The sequence below is a fragment of the Tenebrio molitor genome, unplaced genomic scaffold (genome assembly GCF_963966145.1).
Source record: "Tenebrio molitor unplaced genomic scaffold, icTenMoli1.1 SCAFFOLD_664, whole genome shotgun sequence".
In the NCBI taxonomy this organism is placed as follows: Eukaryota; Metazoa; Arthropoda; class Insecta; order Coleoptera; family Tenebrionidae; genus Tenebrio; species Tenebrio molitor.
Window position 1 is genome coordinate 15,755 of NW_027184201.1, and position 5,522 is coordinate 21,276.

At 48.3% G+C, this 5,522-nt stretch overlaps 1 non-coding gene across 1 annotated transcript; it reads right to left on the reverse strand.

Annotated features, from left to right (window-relative positions):
* Positions 1-298: 298 nt before the first annotated feature.
* On the reverse strand, positions 299-418 carry LOC138140967 (5S ribosomal RNA). Its single transcript, XR_011162870.1, has one exon. It is a non-coding gene; the product is annotated as a 5S ribosomal RNA (ribosomal RNA).
* Positions 419-5,522: the final 5,104 nt, after the last annotated feature.

The window sequence follows — 5,522 nt, forward strand, 5'->3', positions numbered from 1 at the left end:
ATGTTATCTTTGTTAAACTCACGGAAGGAATATAATGAACCGGTCACCCGTCCAAGTGCTGACCGCTGCCCGCGTGGCTTACCTTCGGTGATCGAACGACAACCTTTACCGTTTGACGAGTTTTTATTCTGCAATTGTTTACAATTAATCGACAAAAAAAATTGTTTTCTTAATTATCTAGTACTTAAAGCTATGAATCTACATTATACGGGTCTGTGCATGTTTCCGAATACCTGCACGAAAAACAAATCGGTTCGGTGGTTGCTATGGATTTCAAAAAAAAACAAAAAGTGTTGGGGGGCAACGGCACGCGGTGTTCCCAAGCGGTCACCCATCCAAGTACTGACCGCGCCCGACGTTGCTTAACTTCGGTGATCGGACGAGAACCGGTGCTTTTCAACGTGGTATGGCCGTTGCCGTGGTGTTTAGGTGTGATCGTTGGTGTAAAATATATTGCTTTTAACATTCCGATGCACGAATATGAACATCAAAACGCGATGCGTTTCGTTTCCGTATGCACTTACCCTCTGACGACCGACGTCGGACCGAACTAACGGGAAATCCCACAACAACCACCACGTCACGCTCTAACGACAAGAGAGACTACTAGACGGACTGGCGATCTCCCGCGTCGCACATTTTTCGACCGCCGGCGGCGGTGGAAAATCCAGAATTTCACCCCACCTACCGCGCTGCTTGCTCCGACGACGACGAGATTCCCACATTTGGATCGACCGAAATATGTAAGTAATATCAGGAAGTTCCGATTTTCGAGAGGAGACCTGTGTTTCTATTTACCTATCTATAATAATTATCGTTATAATCATCATATCATTATTATTATTATTAACATTATTATTTATTACCATTATTATTATTATTATTATTATTTATCGTCCCTCGGATTCGGCGATCTTCGAAAATCCAAGTTGGACCGTTAGACATTCGAACGCGGTGTGCGTGGCTGACGAGTTGTTATTTTTGGCGTTTTTTCTTCGATCTTCACCCCGACTTCGGACGACGCAGGTCGGACACGAAATTACGAAGAGAGAAAGACGGAAGAAAGGAAGAAAACCTGAAGATCCGTCGAAGAAAATATCGGAAAACTCGTAGGTGCGGCATCGGTCGGACGATGAAGACCGTCTCCTTTCGGATGATCCTCTCGACGGACTTTCGGCCGTCCCGAAGGGTCCGGACGGCAACGGGACCCGTCGTCGACTCGTCCCGTTTCAACTTCCGCCGAAAACGATCGACCTGAACGTCGGAGAGGCGGTTCGCGGCATCCTGTTGTCGGAATTGCCTCGGTTCGAACACCAGGTCCTTTCTGTGCTTCGACCGTTTCGGAAGCGTTTGGCGACGCGAAGATGTCGTAAAATCGAGAAGGTGGCGCGGTATTCCGGGAAGAGATGGACCAATATTTCGGCGAACGAAATATGGATTCCCGGAATCGACGCGTCTACCCCGCACCGCCGACGTAAACCGTCGGTCCCGAATCGAAACCGTGACGACCCGGATTTAGGGCTGGTGGTTGGAGGGGCGTGTACCTGATTCGAAACCCACCGACGTTCCGAGACGAACTTCGCTATCTCCAGGGAAACTTCGGAAACCGAGTTCGGCCAGCTTGATCACACGGTGGCGATGGTGATCGAGGAAAGAGGACGATGCCATCACGCGGGCAACGATTCCGAGGCCTGCAATTTCTTCGACGGCGGACGCGGTGCGCGTTCAGTCTTCCGTCCGCAGTGGCGACTATTTTATAAAGACTTAGAAAATTTTTTTGTTCAATTCTCGTTCACGAGGTGCTCGAAGTGTACGTGTGTGAGCAAGTGTTTTTTCAATAATTATTATTAACTTTTAACGTTTTAACGTGAAAGATGGCCGACGTCGAAAATCAAACAGCATCATCGGTCACCACCGGTTCCGCTGCCACCCCTCAATCCCACGCGAAGAAAGAGAAAAAAGCGAAAAATCCCAGGGCGAAACCGTCCCATCCTCCGACATCCGAGATGGTAAACAACGCCATCAAGGGACTCAAGGAACGCGGAGGATCGTCTCTTCAGGCCATCAAGAAGTTCGTCGCCGCAAATTACAAAGTCGACGCCGAAAAGGTCGCCCCTTTCATCAAGAAATATCTGAAAGGCGCCGTGGCGTCGGGATCTCTGGTTCAGACGAAAGGTAAGGGCGCGTCGGGTTCGTTCAAGCTCGCCTCGTCCACCTCCGGTGGTGCCAAAGTCGCCTCCGCCTCCGACAAGAGGAAACCCGCTTCGTCCGCCGCATCCAAGACGAAAAAATCATCCGCCAAACGTACCGCCGTCGCGACGACTTCCGACAAGGCTTCCTCGAAGACAGCCAAAAAACAAGCCTCCCCACAAAGCGAAGAAGACTGCTGCCGAAAAGAAGAGCGCCGTCGCTGCCTCCGCCGCCGCAGCGAAAGCCAAGAAATCGGCCGCCTCCTCGGCAGAAAAGAAAACTAGAGCCGCCCCGAAACCCCGATCGCCTTCCAAAGCGAAGAAATCTAACAAGGCTGGTCCGACTAAAAAACCCAAAGCACCCAAACCCAAGACAGCCAAAGCCATTCCTGTCAAGGTGAAAAAGGCCGCTTCGCCGAAGAGGAAAAAGTGAGAAACGTGGATGGATACTCGACTCATGTTCGTTCGGCTGTGCCTCGTTCCGACGTCATCATCGTACTACCGGCAACGGGGCACGCACAAATGGCCCTTTTCAGGGCCACACGATAATCTACGACGAAAAAAAGAAATAAAACTATCCTTACGGCGAAACCAAATAAAATAGATAGCATCAGCTGGCAGGTAGGTGATGACAGGATGCAATAAAATTTTACGAACGACCGCAACCCAACCCGAATCGAGAGGACCGACCGATTATTGACATTTTTATTTTATTCATTTCCGGTTGAAGGGCGATATATTTTTTTTTTTGCCTGTAAAGTTTGAGGTTCTGAAAAGAACCGATTTTTTTGTTATAAAATTCGTGTTTCGTGTTGTTCTTCCGAAACACGATGTGGAAAAATTTAAGCGCGTTCACCCCGAATACGTCTGGCAAGTTGGATGTCCTTTGGCATGATGGTTACACGTTTGGCGTGGATGGCGCACAAATTCGTGTCCTCGAACAGACCGACCAAGTAAGCTTCGCTCGCTTCCTGGAGGGCCATCACGGCGGAGCTTTGGAAGCGCAAATCGGTTTTGAAATCCTGAGCGATCTCCCTCACCAAACGTTGAAAGGGAAGCTTGCGGATGAGCAACTCGGTACTTTTCTGGTAACGACGGATCTCACGCAGAGCCACGGTACCAGGTCTGTAACGGTGGGGCTTCTTGACGCCGCCAGTGGCGGGAGCGCTTTTCCTGGCCGCTTTGGTAGCCAGTTGTTTCCTGGGGGCTTTTCCTCCGGTGGACTTGCGTGCGGTCTGCTTGGTCCTGGCCATTTCGAATGAAACGAATGAAAAACAAAACTGACAATTATTAAAATCGACTCTGACGATCGTTAGACGTGCACGCGTCGAAAGGTAAACGGGTACTAAAAATTCCGCCATATTAAATTGTACTTTTATACGTGAACAAAGTCAACGGCTGACTTCGTCGATTGGTCGATGGTGAACCGTTGAATCTATATAAGGCTCCGTTAGTTGAAATTTTGCGGTAGTTGACTTCCTAGGGACGAGGTGTGCAGGTATTTTGTGTCAGTTGAAATAATCTGAAAAGATGACCGGTCGCGGTAAAGGAGGCAAAGGATTGGGAAAAGGAGGAGCGAAGCGTCATCGCAAAGTCCTGCGTGACAACATCCAGGGCATCACGAAACCCGCTATCAGAAGATTGGCTCGTCGTGGCGGCGTGAAACGTATTTCCGGTTTGATCTACGAAGAAACTCGCGGAGTCCTGAAAGTGTTCTTGGAAAATGTCATCCGAGATGCCGTCACCTACACGGAACACGCCAAACGTAAAACCGTGACAGCGATGGACGTCGTCTACGCTTTGAAACGTCAAGGACGCACCCTCTACGGTTTCGGAGGTTAATTTCCTGGCGCTCTTCACCGTTCGAGAAAACCAGAATAAAATACGAAATACAAAATCGGTTCTTTTCAGAACCACAAAATAAAAATAAGAGGAAAAAAAAGAAACATGATGTTCTTTCGAGAAACAACGGACAATTATTACTAACTGACTACCTGATAAATGTACCAAGATCGTAAACACCCCTTGCTTTCCTTTTGGCATTGCAGTCGTAAATGATAATAATACAAAAAGAAAAGATGCATCGGTCATTTTACGAAAAAAAAAAGCTATAGTGGCCCTGAGAAGGGCCGATATTTTGAGTTTTCGCCACGGAGATGGATCGATCGTTCGTTTAAGGTTTCTTCTCGGTTTTTTTGGGTAAAAGTACGGCCTGAATGTTGGGTAAGACACCGCCTTGGGCGATCGTAACTCCGGACAGGAGTTTGTTCAATTCCTCGTCGTTTCTGATGGCCAGCTGCAGATGACGCGGTATAATACGTGTCTTCTTGTTGTCACGGGCAGCGTTTCCTGCCAATTCTAGAACTTCGGCGGCTAAGTACTCCATGACGGCGGCCAAATAGACGGGAGCTCCTGCACCGACGCGTTCCGCGTAATTTCCTTTTCTGAGAAGACGATGTATCCTACCCACCGGAAACTGGAGACCGGCACGGCTCGAACGGGATTTCGCTTTTCCCTTCACTTTACCTCCTTTACCGCGACCTGACATTTTAAGTTCGTTCGTTAGACACCACGAGAAGTAATAAAACTGACGGACGGGACTCGTCGATTGTAAAAGCTGGTAGCTGTGCTTCGAATTTATAGCCTCCGTGATAGGAGAATAGGACGTGACGATTGGTGGGAGCCCGTTTTCAGGTGGGGTTCTGGTGAACACACTACCTATCAGAAAGGTGGTGGTGCAAAGTTAACGCACGCACACGAGTCAGAGCAGTTCGCGAGTTTGTTGAATCGAATTGAATTGAAAAATGCCGCCGAAGACAAGTGGTAAGGCAGCCAAGAAGGCCGGGAAAGCTCAGAAGAACATTTCCAAGAGCGACAAAAAAAAGAAGCGCAGGAGGAAGGAGAGCTATGCCATCTACATCTACAAGGTGTTGAAACAAGTCCATCCCGACACCGGTATCTCTAGTAAGGCTATGAGCATAATGAACAGTTTCGTGAACGACATCTTCGAACGTATCGCCGCTGAAGCTTCCCGTCTGGCACACTACAACAAACGTTCGACGATCACCAGCAGAGAAATTCAAACTGCCGTGCGTCTGTTGTTGCCCGGTGAGTTGGCCAAGCACGCCGTCTCCGAAGGTACCAAAGCCGTCACCAAGTACACCAGTTCGAAATAGATGTTTTTCGTTTTCGACACATTTATAAACGGTTCTTTTCAGAACCACAAAAACTCTCGAACAAAAAAGAAAAAGACGTGAAACAGCGATTTTTAATTAACTTTTATTATGTCATTATTATTATTATTAGGTTTCATGCATTATCGGTATTTTGCAC